The 16296-nt window shown below is 43.3% G+C and overlaps 1 pseudogene; it reads left to right on the top strand.

Moving 5' to 3' along the window:
* Nucleotides 1-1783: 1783 nt before the first annotated feature.
* On the top strand, nt 1784-15873 carry LOC115108246 (excitatory amino acid transporter 1-like; annotated as a pseudogene).
* The last annotated feature ends 423 nt before the right edge of the window (nt 15874-16296 follow it).

The raw sequence follows: 16296 nt of genomic DNA on the forward strand, positions 1-16296 counted from the left end.
TCATTGACATAGCTTGCACACTGTATATGCAGCACAATAATGCTTTTCTGTTTCTAATGAATAGATTTGTGAAAGGATTCCCAAGTGGCCATCCATTTGAATAATAACTGCATGGAGAATTCCGTCATGTTATCCACTTATTGAAGCACACAACGCCCACATCAATTAAGACTACTGTGTGAGACTGAATCCAACCCCCTTGACTGTTATATGTGGCTTTATGATTCATTGTGAAAGAGTGTTAGTACGTTTCAATCAAGGTAAGTATCACAATGGATTTTTTTTTATTTGACCTTTATTTAACCAGGCAAGTCAGTTAAGAACAAATTCTTATTTTCAATGACGGCCGAGGAATAGTGGGTCAACTGCCTGTTCAGGGGCAGAACGATAGAGTTTGACCTCTTTTTTTCTTTTTTTTACCAGCTCAGGGATTTCGATCTTGCAACGTTTCTGGTTACTTGTCCAACACTCACCACTAGGCTACCTACCGCCCGGCTGACTTGATCCGCTGATCCGTTAAAACAGAGACACTGTTTTCTGCAGTGCGGGAAGTGTTATGCTACTGACACCTAGCTAAATGATAGATATGGACCACGGGTCATTCAACAGTCCTCTACCACGATGGATGGATTGCATTATGAACATTTATAGACAGAGCAGAGCAAAACAATGAACAAAGAGGATCAATGGGCAGTAAGACAGAATGGGAGGACATTCCCTGCGGACCATGTTGCCACTGGTCACCTCTAGTTAGTGTTCATCCTTGGGGGAAGCTGTAGAGATATAAAGGTTGGTTCAGAGAAAGATCTGGAAGGGCATCAGCTACAGACACACTGTTTGCCTTATAGGATTCCCTTGGACCAGGTAGGAAGATCATCATTCAGAAAATAACAGAAAATAAGCATTTCAGTGCAGAGCTGTGATCCTGCACTGTATGTATTTGTCATGCATGTCACCAAAGCTCATCCATCACTGTTTAAATATTAGCAATGACCGTCAGGTTCTTGAGTGCTGAATTGATCAATATTTCCAACCAACTTCTCTATCAAGAGCTCTTGTGCACTTCATACACACTGTTTATTCACTGAATTATAACATAATGCTTATAGTCTCCATCTTCTCTTTTTACATTTGTTTTACATTTATTTCACCTTTATTTAACGAGCTAGGCCATTTGAGAACAAGTTCTCATTTACAACTGCGACCTGACCAAAAAAAAAAAGCAGTGTGACAAAAATATCACAGAGTTACACATAAACAAACGTACAGTCAATAACACAAAATAAAATACAATTTGAAAAATCGATGTACAGTGTGTGCAAATGTAGAAGAGTAGGGAGGTAGGCAATAAATAGGCCCAAGAGGGGAAAATAATGACAATTTAGCATTAATACTGGAGTAATAGATGTGCAGATGATTATGTGCAAGTGGAGATACTGGGGTGCAAAAGAGCAAGAGGGTAAGTAATAATATGGGGATGAGGTAGTCGGGTGTGCTATTTACAGATTGGCTGTGTACAGGTACAGTGATCGGTAAGCTGCTCAGACAGCTGATTCTTAAAGTTAGAGAGGGAGATATAAGACTCCAGCTTCAGAGATTTTTGCAATTAATTCCAGTCATTGGCAGCAGAGAACTAGAAGGAAAGGCAGCCAAAGGAAGTGTTGGCTTTGGGGATGACCAGTGCAATGTACCTGCTGGATCGCGTGCTACGGCTGGGTGTTGCTATGGTGACCAATGAGCTGAAATAAGGCGGGGCTTTTTCTCTCCTCCAGTTTCCCACGAAACCTGCCTCCTGGACCAGGTGCTGGAGCTGATTATGAATGAGAAGCCCCCCAACACTGCCAGCCTTTTCCTGAACGAGGACGCCGACAAAGCCCCCTCCCCAATCGAGGCCTCTGGCGGCTACGTAGAGCCATGCAGAAGAGAGCGGCCAGCACCCAGGACAGGATGAGCACCATCACTAAGGAGAGCATCAAGGGCTTCCTGAGACGCAACCTCTTTGTCCTCCTCACCATCGCAGCAGTGGCTCTGGGCAAGTGGACGAGATACTCGCTTACTGTCTTTCTAGGTTTAGGGCAAAGCTTAAGGTGGGGTTAAGGCTAAGGTTATGGGTAGTTTGTTGATAGTTAATACACTTTTAATTTAAAAAACAATAATAACTGCAGTATTATTATAATTACACAGGTATATGAGCTGTAGCCCAAGGTAAAGAAGTCTTTGTCGAGATGACTTGAAATACAGTATTCTTCATCAACGCACCAGCCTTGAAATCATGTCCCCTGTGTGTGTGTCCAGGTGTCATGCTGGGTTTCGCCCTGCGGCCCCACAACCTGACCCTCAGGGAGATCAAGTACTTTGCCTTCCCTGGAGAGCTGCTGATGAGGATGCTGCAGATGCTGGTTCTGCCTCTCATCGTCTCCAGCCTGGTCACAGGTAGCTGGTCACAGGAGTTCTGCTTTATTAGCGTCATTATTTGCTTTTATGTATTGCTTTTCTCAAACTCAAAATGATAGTCATATTACGGTGATGGCTCACCCCTCCTGCAAGCTACTATTTTCCATACTAAGCTACTGTTCTTCACCCTAATACTACTTCTTGCAATGTTGAGTTTCAAAGTGAGTTGGTACAGTGGAAGTACCTAGAGTGTTCATGAGAAAGGAATGAACTTTGTCTTGTCTTGCAGGTATTTCCTCTCTGGACAGCAAAGCGTCTGGGAAGATGGGAATGCGGGCTGTGGGTTATTACATGGTGACCACCCTCATTGCGGTCTTCATTGGCATCGTCATTGTGATTGTCATCAAACCAGGGAAAGGCCATAGGGACAGCCCAGTGGCCTCTAGCGGTACCATAGAGCCGGTACAAGCAGCTGACGCCTTCCTGGATCTCATCAGGCGAGTAACTACTGTAGGATCTAAATTACGGTGTCAATATGAATCATTTATTGGCCTTTATTCACTGTGATAGATGCTGAAGGAAAAAAAACGTCACCATTGTTTATCTTTCAGGAACATGTTCCCTCCTAATTTGGTGGAAGCCTGTTTCAAGCAGGTAAGGGAATTCACTTCAACGTGATTGATCATGTTGCCGATTCCCTATACACTCTGTTAAAATGCTCACTCACCATCACAGTATATTTTTGAGGACTGATACTTTACACTGCTATGGTGGATTTTTTTTTTTACAACAATATATGTGTTATATATCAGTACAAAACGGTCTACAAGAAGACCATCCACACGAAGAACGTGACTGTTGCCCTCAGTCTGACTGACTTCCTCAACGCTACAGAGGCTGCCTTGGCTGTTAACATGAGCAGAGTTCTGCAGAACATCCAGGTGGGTGATACATATTTGTGGTGAATAGGGGGACGTACCCCAAAGTCCTTTGGGGGAAAAATAACTACAGTTACTTTGGATAAAAGTAAAGATTATGTGGATGGTTGTTCTCCTCCTGCTCCAGGAGACAGTGGTGGAGATGATCCCCGTGTCTGGTTCCTCTAACGGGGTGAACGCCCTGGGTCTGGTGGTGTTCTCCATGTGCTTCGGCCTGGTCATCGGCAGCATGAAGCAGCAGGGACAGGCCCTCAGGGACTTCTTCGACTGCCTCAACGAAGCTATCATGCGCCTGGTGGCCATCGTCATCTGGTCAGTAGTCAGATTAGTGTTCACAAGTAACATGCTAATGAACTCTAACGTGCCCCTACCATTACTTCTCACATATATCTCTCGAAATAGTTGCTTTTGGTGGAATTGTTGTAATAGGTGAGAGTGTAAACTATCTCTGTCTTTCTCTCTCCTCCTCCCTCTCTCTGTCAGGTATGCTCCAGTGGGCATCCTGTTCCTCATAGCAGCTAAGATTGTGGAGATGAAGAATCTGGCCGAGGTGGGAGGTCAGCTGGGGATGTACACTGTGTCTGTCATCGTGGGTCTGCTCATCCACGGCTTGTTTGTCCTGCCCCTGCTCTACTTCCTGGTCACCAGGAAGAACCCCTACACTTTCATGGCTGGCCTTCTGCAGGCCCTCATCACAGCACTGGGAACATCCTCTAGGTGGGTGTATGAACTGATTCAGGGTGGGTACATAAACTGATTTTGCAATTCCTCTAGGTGAATGTATGAGCTCATGAACTGATTCAGGGTCAGGCTAATTAATTTCCCTGGGGACACCGTCTAGTTATGATCTCACAAGGTCTTCCATTATCTACCACTCCTGCCATAGCTCTGCCACCCTGCCCATCACCTTCCGCTGTCTGGAGGAGAACAACCGTGTGGACAAGAGAGTGACACGCTTCATCCTTCCCGTGGGTGCCACCATCAACATGGATGGCACTGCCCTCTACGAAGCCGTGGCAGCCATCTTCATCGCCCAAGTCAACGACATGGAACTCAACTTTGGCCAGATCCTCACCATCAGGTCAGTCTAAAGACACGATCTGATAAGGTACAATTCTATCAATGTGCTATAGAATAAAATAAAACTGTATTGTCCATCCAGATGGACATTTTTCTTTGGCATCACTTTACATTAAAAGGATCACACACACATACAGTTGAAGTCGGAAGTTTACATACACTTTGGTTGGAGTCATTAAAACTTGTTTTTCAACTACTCCACAAATTTCTTGTTTAACAAACTATAGTTTTGGCAAGTCGTTTAGGACATCTACTTTGTGCATGACACAAGTAATTTTTCCAGCAATTGTTTACAAACAGATTATTTAACTTATATTTCACTGTATCATAATTCCAGTGGGTCAGAGGTTTACATACACTAAGTTGACTGCCTTTAAACAGCTTGGAAAAGTCCAGAAAATAATGTCATGGCTTTAGAAGCTTCTGATAGGCTAATTGACATAATTTGAGTCAATTGGAGGTCTACCTGTGGATGTATTTCAAGGCCTCTTTGCTTGACATCATTGGAAAATCAAAAGATATCAGCCAAGACCTCAGAAAAGAAATTGTAGACCTCCACATGTCTGGTTCATCCTTGGGAGCAATATCCAAACGCCTGAAGGAACCACGTTCATCGATACAAACAATAGTATGCAAGTATAAACACCATGGGATCACACAGCCGTCATACCGCTCAGGAAGGAGACGCGTTCTGTCTCCTAGAGATTAATGTACTTTGGTGCGAAAAGTGCAAATCAATTCAAGAACAACAGCAAAAACCTTGTGAAGATGCTGGAGGAAACGGGTACAAAAGTATCTATAACTACAGTAAAACGGGACCTATATAGACATAACCTGAAAGGCCACTCAGCAAGGAAGAAGCCACTGCTCCAAAACCACCATAAAAAAGCCAGACCATGGTTTCCAACTGCACATGGGGACATTGATCGTACTTTTTAGAGAAATGTCCTCTGGTCTGATGAAACAAAAATAGAACTGTTTGGCCATAATGACCATCATTATGCAAGCCAAAAAACACCATCCCAACTGTGAAGCACGGGGTGGCAGCATCATGTTGTGGGGGTGCTTTGCTGCAGGAGGGACTGGTACACTTCACAAAATAGATGGCATCATGAGGCTGGAAAATTATGTGGATATATCAACATCACAAGACATCAGTCAGGAAGTTAAAGCTTGGTCACAAATGGGTCTTCCAAATTGACTATGACCCCAAGCATACTTCCAAAGTTGTGGCAAAATGGCTTAAGGACAACAAAGTCAGGGTATTGGAGTGGCTATCACAAAGCCCTGAACTCAATCCCAAAGAAAATTTGTGGGCAGAACTAAAAAAGTGTGTGCGAGCAAGGAAGCCTACAGAACTGACTCAGTTACATCAGCTCTGTCAGGAGGAATGGGCCAAAATTCACCTCTACTTATTGTGTGGAAGCTTATTGTCCTCCTACAATCTAAGCTTGATGCCCTCAATCTCACACAAATTATCAATGAACCTACCAGGTACCACCCCAAAGCCGTAAACACGAGCACCCTCATAGATATCATCCTAGCCAACTTGCCCTCTAAATACACCTCTGCTGTTTTCAACCAAGATCTCAGTGATCACTGCCTCATTGCCTGCATCCGTAATGGGTCAGCGGTCAAACAACCTCCACTCATCACTGTCAAACGCTCCCTGAAACACTTCAGCGAGCAGGCCTTTCTAATCGACCTGGCCGGGGTTTATCCTGAAATGATATTGATCTCATCCCGTCAGTAGAGGATGCCTGTTTTTCCTCACCATCTTAAATAAGCATGCCCCATTCAAGACATTTAGAACCAGGAACAGATATAGCGCTTGGTTCTCTCCAGACCTGACTGCCCTTAACCAACACAAAAACATCCTATGGCGTTCTGCATTAGCATCGAACAGCCCCTGTGATATGCAACTTTTCAGGGAAGCTAGAAACCAATATACACAGGCAGTTAGAAAAGCCAAGTCTAGGTTTTTCAAGCAGAAATTTGCTTCCTAAAAACACAAACTGAAAAAAGTTCTGGGACACTGTAAAGTCCATGGAGAATAAGAACACCTCCTCCCAGCTGCCCACTGAACTGAAGATAGGAAACACTGTCACCACCGATAAATCCACTATAATTTCAATAAGCATTTTTCTAAGGCTGGCCATGCTTTCCACCTGGCTACCCCTACTCCGGTCAACAGCACTGCAGCCCCCACAGCAACTCGCCCAAGTCTTCCCCTTTCTCCTTCTACCAAATCCAGTCAGCTGATGTTCTGAAAGAGCTGCAAAATCTGAACCCCTACAAATCAACCGGGCAAGACCATCTGGACCCTTTCTTTCTAAAATTATCTGCCGAAATTGTTGCCACCCCTATTAATAGCCTGTTCAACCTCTCTTTCGTGTCGTCTGAGATTCCCAAAGATTGGAAAGCAGCTGCGGTCATCCCCCTCTTCAAAGGGGGGGACACTCTTGACCCAAACTGCTACAGACGTATATATATTCTACCCTGCCTTTCTAAGGTCTTCGAAAGCCAAGTCAACAAACAGATTACCGACCATTTCGAATCCCACCATACCTTCTCCGCTATGCAATCTGGTTTCAGAGCTGGTCATGGGTGCACCTCAGCCACGCTCAAGGTCCTAAACGATATCTTAACCGCCATCGTTAAGAAACAGTACTGTGCAGCCGTATTCATTGACCTGGCCAAGCCTTTCGACTCTGTCAATCACCACATCCTCATTGGCAGACTCGACAGCCTTGGTTTCTCAAATGATTGCCTCGCCATGTTCACCAACTACTTCTCTGATAGAGTTCAGTGTGTCAAATCGGAGGGTCTGTTGTCCGGGCCTCTGGCAGTCTCTATGGGGGTGCCACAAGGTTCAATTCTTGGACCGACTCTCTTCTCTGTATACATAAATGATGTCGCTCTTGCTGATGGTGAGTCTCTGATCCACCTCTACATAGACGACACTATTCTGTATACTTCTGGCCCTTCTTTGGACACTGTGTTAACAACCCTCCAGGCGAGCTTCAATGCCATACAACTCTCCTTCCGTGGCCTCCAATTGCTCTTAAATACAAGTAAAACTAAATGCATGCTCTTCAACCGATCGCTGGCTGCACCTGCCCGCCTGTCCAACATCACTACTCTGGACGGCTCTGACTTAGAATATGTGGACAACTACAAATACCTAGGTGTCTGGTTAGACTGTAAACACTCCTTCCAGACTCACATCAAACATCTCCAATCCAAAGTTAAATCTAGAATTGGCTTCCTATTTCGCAACAAATCATCCTTTACTCATGCTGCCAAACATACCCTTGTAAAACTGACCATCCTACCAATCCTCGACTTCGGCGATGTCATTTACAAAATAGCCTCCAATACCCTACTCAATGAATTGGATGCAGTCTATCACAGTGCCATCCGTTTTGTCACCAAAGCCCCATATACTACCCACCACTGCGACATGTACGTTCTCGTTGGCTGGCCCTCGCTTCATACTCGTCGCCAAACCCACTGGCTCCAGGTCATCTACAAGACCCTGCTAGGTAAAGTCCCCCCTTATCTCAGCTCGCTGGTCACCATAGCAGCACCCACCTGTAGCACGCGCTCCAGCAGGTATATCTCTCTGGTCACCCCCAAAACCAATTCTTCCTTTGGCCGCCTCTCCTTCCAGTTCTCTGCTGCCAATGACTGGAACGAACTACAAACATCTCTGAAACTGGAAACACATCTCCCTCACTAGCTTTAAGCACCAGCTGTCAGAGCAGCTCACAGATGACTGCATCTGTACATAGCCCATCTATAATTTAGCCCAAACAACTACCTCTTTCTCTACTGTATTTATTTATTTTGCTCCTTTGCACCCCATTATTTCTATCACTACTTTGCACATTCTTCCACTGCAAATCAACCATTCCAGTGTTTTACTTGCTATATTGTATTTACTTCGCCACCATGGCCTTTTTTTGCCTTTACCTCCCTTATCTCACCTCACTTGCTCACATTGTATATAGACTTGTTTTTCTACTGTATTATTGACTGTATGTTTATTTTACTCCATGTGTAACTCTATGTTGTTGTATATGTCGAACTGCTTTGCTTTATCTTGGCCAGGTCCCAATTGTAATTGAGAACTTGTTCTCAACTTGCCTACCTGGTTAAATAAAGGTGAAATAAAATCAAATTGTGTGGAACGTTTGACCCATAGTTAAACAATTTTAAGGCAATGCTACCAAATGCTAATTGAGTGTATGTAAACTTCTGACCCACTGGGAATGTGATGAAAGAAATCAAATCTGAAATAAATCATTCTCTCCACTATTATTCAGACATTTCACATTCTTTAAATAAAGTGGTGATCCTAACTGACCTAAGACAGGGAATTTTTGCTAGGATTAAATGTCAGGAATTGTGAAAAACTGAGTTTAATGTATTTTGCTAAAGTGTATGTAAACTTCCGACTTCAACTGCACACACATTTAAACCAGTCAGTCCATCAAATCAAATCAAATTTGATTGACAAACGGGGGGTGTAGGTGTCCTGGAGGGCAGGTAGTTTGCCCCCGGTGATGCGTTGTGCAGACCTTACTACCCTCTGGAGAGCCTTACGGTTGAGGGCGGAGCAGTTGCCGTACCAGGCGATGATACAGCCCGACAGGATGCTCTCGATTGTGCATCTGTAAAAGTTTGAGAGTGCTTTTGGTGACAAGCCGAATTTCTTTAGCCCCCTGAGGTTGAAGAGGCGCTGCTGCGCCTTCTTCGCCACGCTGTCTGTGTGGGTGGACCAATTCAGTTTGTCCATGATGTGTACACCGAGGAACTTACTACCTTCTCCGCTACTGTCCCGTCGATGTGGATAGGGGGGTTCTCACTCTGCTGTTTCCTGAAGTCTACAATCATCTCATGTTTTGTTGACGTTGAGTGTGAGGTTATTTTCCTGACACCACACTCCGAGGGCCCTCACCTCCTCCCTGTAGGCCGTCTCGTCGTTGTTGGTAATCAAGCCTACCACTGTAGTGTCGTCTGCAAACTTGATGATTGTGTTGGAGGAGAGGGCTCAGAACGCACCCTTGTGGGGCCCCAGTGTTGAGGATCAGCGGGGTGGAGATGTTGTTACCTACCCTCACCACCTGGGGGCGACCCGTCAGAAAGTCCAGAACCCAGTTGCCCAGGGTCTCGACCCCATACTGCATACACTGGAAACATAGAGGACATTGATAGATTCACTCACAACTGACCACTGCCCCAACTGCACTGTTAAATAGAAAAATAGATAAGTGTATATACCGATACAATTTATGTTGCATTTGGTAGTCCAACAGCACAATCAACTAATTAATGTTTAAACACATTGTTCTTGGCCATGGGCATTCTGAAGTGCCGGCCAAAGGGAAGCCTCTCAAACTGAGGGTGTAGAGGGTGGGAGGGATTGCCAACGACAGCCAGTGGCTTCCTTTTGTTTGCCTTGTGGACAGACTGCTCAAATGTGCCTGTGGTCGACCAGTTACTTTGCTGGCTGTGTTTACTATTCTGGTCAGTTTGATTTTGCTCCTCACGCTCAGATTACCATACCAGACTGAACGTATTGCCATACCAGACTGAACGTCATATTGAACATGAAGAAGCTCTCCACCAGATTGCTGTACACCCTCTCCACAACCTGGCTGACCCCAAACCTCTTTCAATTTCCCGATTAAAAACAGGTGTTGGCTTGCTTTAAAAAAATACATTGCATTCTCTGTAAAGCTCAGCTTGTCATCAATTTGTGTCCCTAAGTATTTGAAACACTCAACCACCTCCACTGGTTGGTCATTCAGAGAGAGTGTTTGGGACATTGGCAGGTTGTTGCCATTGATGATCAGCTCCTTTGTCTTGTCCACACTGATGTGGAGGGCACTTGACCGGCACCTTTATTGAAAGTTGTTGGCCAGTTTAAAATTGCTGTCCCCTTAGCATCTTTGAAAAATAGTCTCACCAGAGTCATGTCATCCGCATACTTGAAAAGGCTCATATAGTTTCCTTGGATTTTCATCTCACTAGTGTAGATAGAGAACAACAATGGTGAAAGGACACACCCCTGGGGTGCCCCAGCGTTCAGTGCCAGTTCATCAGAGAGGGCCCTATTCATGAGAACCCTTTGTGGGTGGTCAGTTAAAAAGGCCTTGATTCAACCTGCAAGGCCGTTGCCCTTTAACTATCAGACCTATTAAGTCATGTTAATGTGAACTAATCTTACAGTAAAATACTTGTAAAGGCTATATCAGCTAATTTTATGTCCACATTAGTGGAAGGAGAGAAAATAACAAAGACTTTTCTTGGTCTTGATAAGATTGATTTTGTGGTCTTTGCCGAACTCCTCCATGTTATTGACTTTCTTCTATTGACTTCACTACCAAGAGGGTTAACCTCTACCGTGGAGTGTTGATTTATACTTCTCTATATCCATATCACTCCCCAATGTGTGTGTGTTTGTCTCTGTTATTAAATGGCGCTGTCGCCACCTCCTCCACAGTATCACAGCAACAGCTGCCAGCATCGGCGCAGCAGGCATCCCACAGGCTGGTCTGGTTACCATGGTAATCGTATTGACATCGGTGGGACTACCCACAGAGGACATAACGCTGATCATCGCTGTGGATTGGTTCCTGTAAGTCTGCCTAAATGTCACTATGAGGCCGCCACCCCACTAGAACAGGTTATTGATGCATTATGCACATCAGATTATTGTAATTAATGAAGTGTTTACAACTAGCCCTATCTAATTTTGTGCTGTGGTGTTGTATTGTGGCTGGAAACCATTTGAATACATTTAGGGTTGATTACTGGTGGGTGGATTACCCCAAAGACTGCCTTGTGTTTTTGTGTGGCTGAGCAGGGGTTGAGACCCTGACGAAGCGTGTGTGTGTGTGTATGCATGTGTGCGTGTGCAAATCAAATCAATTTGCATTTTTCACATGCACCGAATACAATAGGTGGATATATGGATATACAACCTTACAGTGAAATGCTTACTTACAAGCCCTTAACCAACAATACCGTTTTAAGAAAATACCTAAGAAAAAATAAAAATAAGTAAGAGCAGCAGTAATTAACAGTAGCGGGGCTATATACAGGGCGTACCAGTTCAGAGTCAATGTGTGTGTTTGTGCGTGCACTATATAATGTGGGTATACCTGTGCAGGGATCGCTTAAGGACTACCACCAACGTGCTGGGGGACTCTATCGGAGCAGGCATCGTGGAGCACCTGTCTCGCCAGGAGTTGCAGAGCCAGGATGTTGAGGTGGGCAACTCAGTGATTGAAGAGAATGAGAAGCCCTACCAGCTCATCTGCCAGAAAAACGACTCAGTGAAGCATCGCAACAGTGAGACCCCCATGTAGGGGTTACGACAGTCTGAAAGCATCCATTAGCCGCTACCGTACTTCTTCAGTGTTTGTAGATATGGAGGAACTGGATAGGTGTAAGCAATATGGGGAAAGCTATTGGATGCCTAGGTGGAGCCATCACCATATTGCTAACACTTATATAGGTAACGTCAGATCTGCAAACACTGTAGGGATAGTGGCTGGAGATTGTTTTGACACTGTTAACCATATCAACTCATATAAACTGTTTTGGTCCTTTCAGTCCAAATCTGAGATGCATCTCAATTGTCTAGAGCAGTGGTTCCCAAACTTTTTATAGTCCCTTGCCCCTTCAAACATTCAACCTCCAGCTGTACCCCCTCTAGCACCAGGGTCAGCGCACTCTCAAATGTTGTTTTTTGCCATCATTGTAAGCCTGCCACACACACATTATATGATACATTTATTAAACATAAAAATGAGTGTGAGTTTTTGTCACAACCCTGCTAGTGGGAAGTGACAAAGAACTCTTATAGGTCCAGGGCACAAATAATAATATATTCATAATAAATAATTTAGCTCTTTATTTAGCCATCTTACATATGAACTTTATTTGTTCATCTAAAATTGTGAATTACTCACCACAGGTTAATGAGAAGGGTGTGCTTGAAAGGATGCACATAACTCTGCAATGTTGGGTTGTATTGGAGAGAGTCTCAGTCTTAAATCATTTTCCACACACATTCTGTGCCTGTATTTAGTTTTCATGCTAGTGAGGGCCGAGAATCCACTCTCACATAGGTATGTGGTTGCAAAGGGCATCAGTGTCTTAACAGCGCGATGTGCGGATACTCTGAGCGTAGCCCAATAAAGAAATCTGGCAGTGGCTTCTGATTAAATAACATTTTCACTGAACAGCTTGTGGTAATTTCGATGAGGCTCTCTTGTTCAGATATTGATAAGTGGACTGGAGGCGGGGCATGAAAGGGATAACGAATCCAGTTGTTTGTGTCATCCGTTTCGGGAAAGTACTTACGTAGTTGCGCACCCAACTCACTCATGTGCTTCGCTATGTCACATTTGACATTGTCCTTAAGCTTTGAATTAATTTGCACACAAAATCATACAATGATGGAAAGACCTGTGTGTTGTCCTTGTTAATGCAGACAGAGAAGAGCTCCAACTTCTTAATCATAGACTCAATTTTGTCCCGCACATTGAATATAGTTGCGGAGAGTCCCTGTAATCCTAGATTCCGATCATTCAGGCGAGAAAAAACATCACCCAGATAGGCCAGTCGTGTGAGAAACTCGTCATTATGCAAGTGGTCAGACATGTGAAGATTATGGTCAGTAAAGAACTTTAAGCTCGTCTCTCAATTTAAAAAAACATGTCAATACTTTTCCCCTTGATAACCAGCGCACTTCTGTATGTTGTAAAAGCATTACATGATCGCTGCCCGTATCGTTGCATAGTGCAGAAAATACACAAGAGTTCAGGGGCCTTGCTTTAACAAAGTTAACAATTTTCACTGTAGTGTCCAAAACGTATTTCAAGCTGTCAGGCATTCCCTTGGCAGCAAGAGCCTCTCGGTGGATGCTGCAGTTTACCCATGTGGCATCGGGAGCAACTGCGTGCACGTGCGTTACCACTCCACTGTGTCTCCCTGTCATGACTTTTGCGCCATTAGTACAGATACCAACATATCTTGACCACCAAAGTCCATTTGATGTCAGAAAGCTGTCCAGTACCTTAAAAATATCCTCTCCTGTTGTCCTGGTTTCCATAAGAGGATGTCTTCCTTAATTGACCCCCCGTAAACGTAACGGACTACCAGGAGCTGTGCCAGCTCTAACACATAGAATTCACTGGCTTGTAAGCGAAGCAGTTATTGTTTCAAAACATCTCCTGCCATGGTGCGTCGTGAAACAGTGTTTGAATAGTTTTTGTATAGTTTTTTTGGCCTTTACCCCAGCATTGTCCCAGCCATATCCGTGGCAGCAGGAAGAATGAAGTCCTCCACAATAGTATGGGGCTTGCCTGTCCTAGCCACTCGGCAGCTCACCATATAAGATCCTTCTAGCCCCTTCTTATTAATGGTATCTGTTGCTTTTTGCACAGATAACACACCGTGGCTGAGGAAAGGCACTACTCCCAATATAAGTGAACCCCATTTAGTTCTCATCATATTTCCTCCTCTTCGATGGTCCATTATCCGTCTGTTGTTTGGGGCAGAAGCTCTTTGGCTGCAACAGATTCACAAATGTAGAATTACTGATGCTAGCATTGGATGTGCTTGTGGAAGCAGAACAACTTGTGTCGTTGACAGGTGCAGGTGTAGTACTGCTGGTGTGTCTCTATGGACGAGGGCCTTACAAGTGGAATGAGCAGCAGCTACGTTTGGCTACATACGGACCGTTAGTGGAATTCCCGCGAGAGAGTAACGGTTAATGTGATTGGATGTTAATTATTTGAGTAGGCTACTTGTATTTGACATCGTATTTGACATCGTGTTGTTATTTTGCTGAACACTAGATGGTTTCATTTTATTTTTGGCAGTGAAACGAGGCTACTCAGGCGAGAAATAAACCTTACCCAAATGTATAGCCCTGTTGGAAAATATAAATGGACCATTTGAAAATGTGAATATTTTCTTTTTATTTGTTAAAAATGTATCACATTTTTATTTGGCATACCCCCGACGGAATCCCCAGTTTGGGAATACCTGGTCTAGAGGAAACTGATGTGAAATAACTGGACAGGTGAAATCAAATTTCTCATAGATATCTAGCTACTATATTGTTTTCACTTATTTTGTGTGTTCATAACAGTAGAGACCACTTTTGACTGTTGTTATGTACTCTGTATAGGATTGATTTTCATGAGCAAGAAAATAAATGCCATTCAATGGCCTTTTTAGAATTTGTGAATAAATGGGATATCCATTTGTATACTCACAATCAATTAGCTGGTTCTGTTGCATGGCTTGATTTTTAGTTTATTGTTCTATATTTTGCCACTTTAAGTTGGTGGTTATTCATTTTAATGTGAATCTACCTCTAACATTCAAGTGTACATTATGCTTTCTCTTGAGTCATTTTATTTTCTGCCCCAAACATTACCAAGAGGTCATTTTTATTCCGTATTATCCATACTACCAACTTTGATAAGCATTTTTTCTACGGTTTCAAAAACAAGTATTGAATTTATGATGTAATGTACTGTAGTTTACTTGATCTGTCAATTGAATCAACGTGAATGTATACAGTAAATATTTGTACCGATATCTGTTTTATACTTGGGTGATTTCTATGTTACTTATTGAGCTAAATTGGGGTTAGACTTTGTTTTTCAAAACAATATTTGTAACAAAGATGTATTTTCAGTGTTAACTAGTGTTACTTAACTGAACATATTTTGGTACTAGTCACTTAAGTCTGAAGTATGTGAAAGTATTACTGTATGCTTGCTTTGAATAGGAATGTTGATATCATTGGGGCTGTTGTATGTTTCTGTGTGTAGTAAAGATGGACAAAAGAATGTTACATAGCCTACTGAATTACTTGATATGTTTCTCCCCCAATGTTTCTTATGGTTTATAATTTAGGGCTTGAATCCATCCCTCTTTGTTTGAGTGTTGTGAGTCTTTTCAGACAATGTGAGGGTTGAATATCCATTTGTAGAATATAAGGGAGATCTTCATGTATTTCTTGAATCATAACTAAAAAGTTCACCAGATATTCCCTTTCCTTGATGCTGTAATCTTACCTGGCCATTTCAGTTCAACATCTGGTGCTTTATCGATGAAAGCACTATAGCCAGATGTGGTACATTTGATTATGGCTTTTCTCTTTGATTTGACTGTTGAAAAAAGTGGAAAAATGTTATGCCTAAAACATCATTTGAAAGCAATTAAGTTGAATGTTAAGTGGGAAAGGTTTTAAAAGTAAGTAGGCCTACTGTGTATGTAGTTACGTAAAAACTAAACCTGACCGTGGTTGAGAGCATATTGTTGTAATGTGTGACTCTTGTTTAATGTATTAAATAGTTGATTTATGTTTTTGTGACATGGCTCAAATTTGGATTGCCTTTGGGAAGTGTCATTATCAGTATTTTGTTGGAAGAATAGCAGTTGCAACAAATAAATGTCTCAGGAATTGACAATTGTGTTTATCTCTGGAGTGTAATAGATGTGGTCAAGAGATTCCCCAGGGCGTGGTGGTATCTTCCCGTTTTCTGGCTACCCCTGGTGGAGAATCTCCTGTTTTTGGCCCTCAGTCTCCATGGATTCTTCCTCACGACCAGTCTAAACTGCAGGACTGAACACCTGCATTACATTCCAGTTGCCTTCACACTTACAGTTCTGCCTCTCATTGAATAAAGTCTCCCCATTGTTGGTCTAAACCTCTAGGTAGCGATATGTTGTCAAGCTGCCAAAATGAATGAACTGTCAAATGGAGTCCCAGAGCCGTTTTGGGCGTCTCAAACAGTGTTGAGCCAGAAGCTCAACGCTATGGGAAGCATCAATTACCTTTTGTCTT

Source organism: Oncorhynchus nerka, linkage group LG24 (assembly GCF_034236695.1).
Source record: "Oncorhynchus nerka isolate Pitt River linkage group LG24, Oner_Uvic_2.0, whole genome shotgun sequence".
In the NCBI taxonomy this organism is placed as follows: domain Eukaryota; kingdom Metazoa; phylum Chordata; class Actinopteri; order Salmoniformes; family Salmonidae; genus Oncorhynchus; species Oncorhynchus nerka.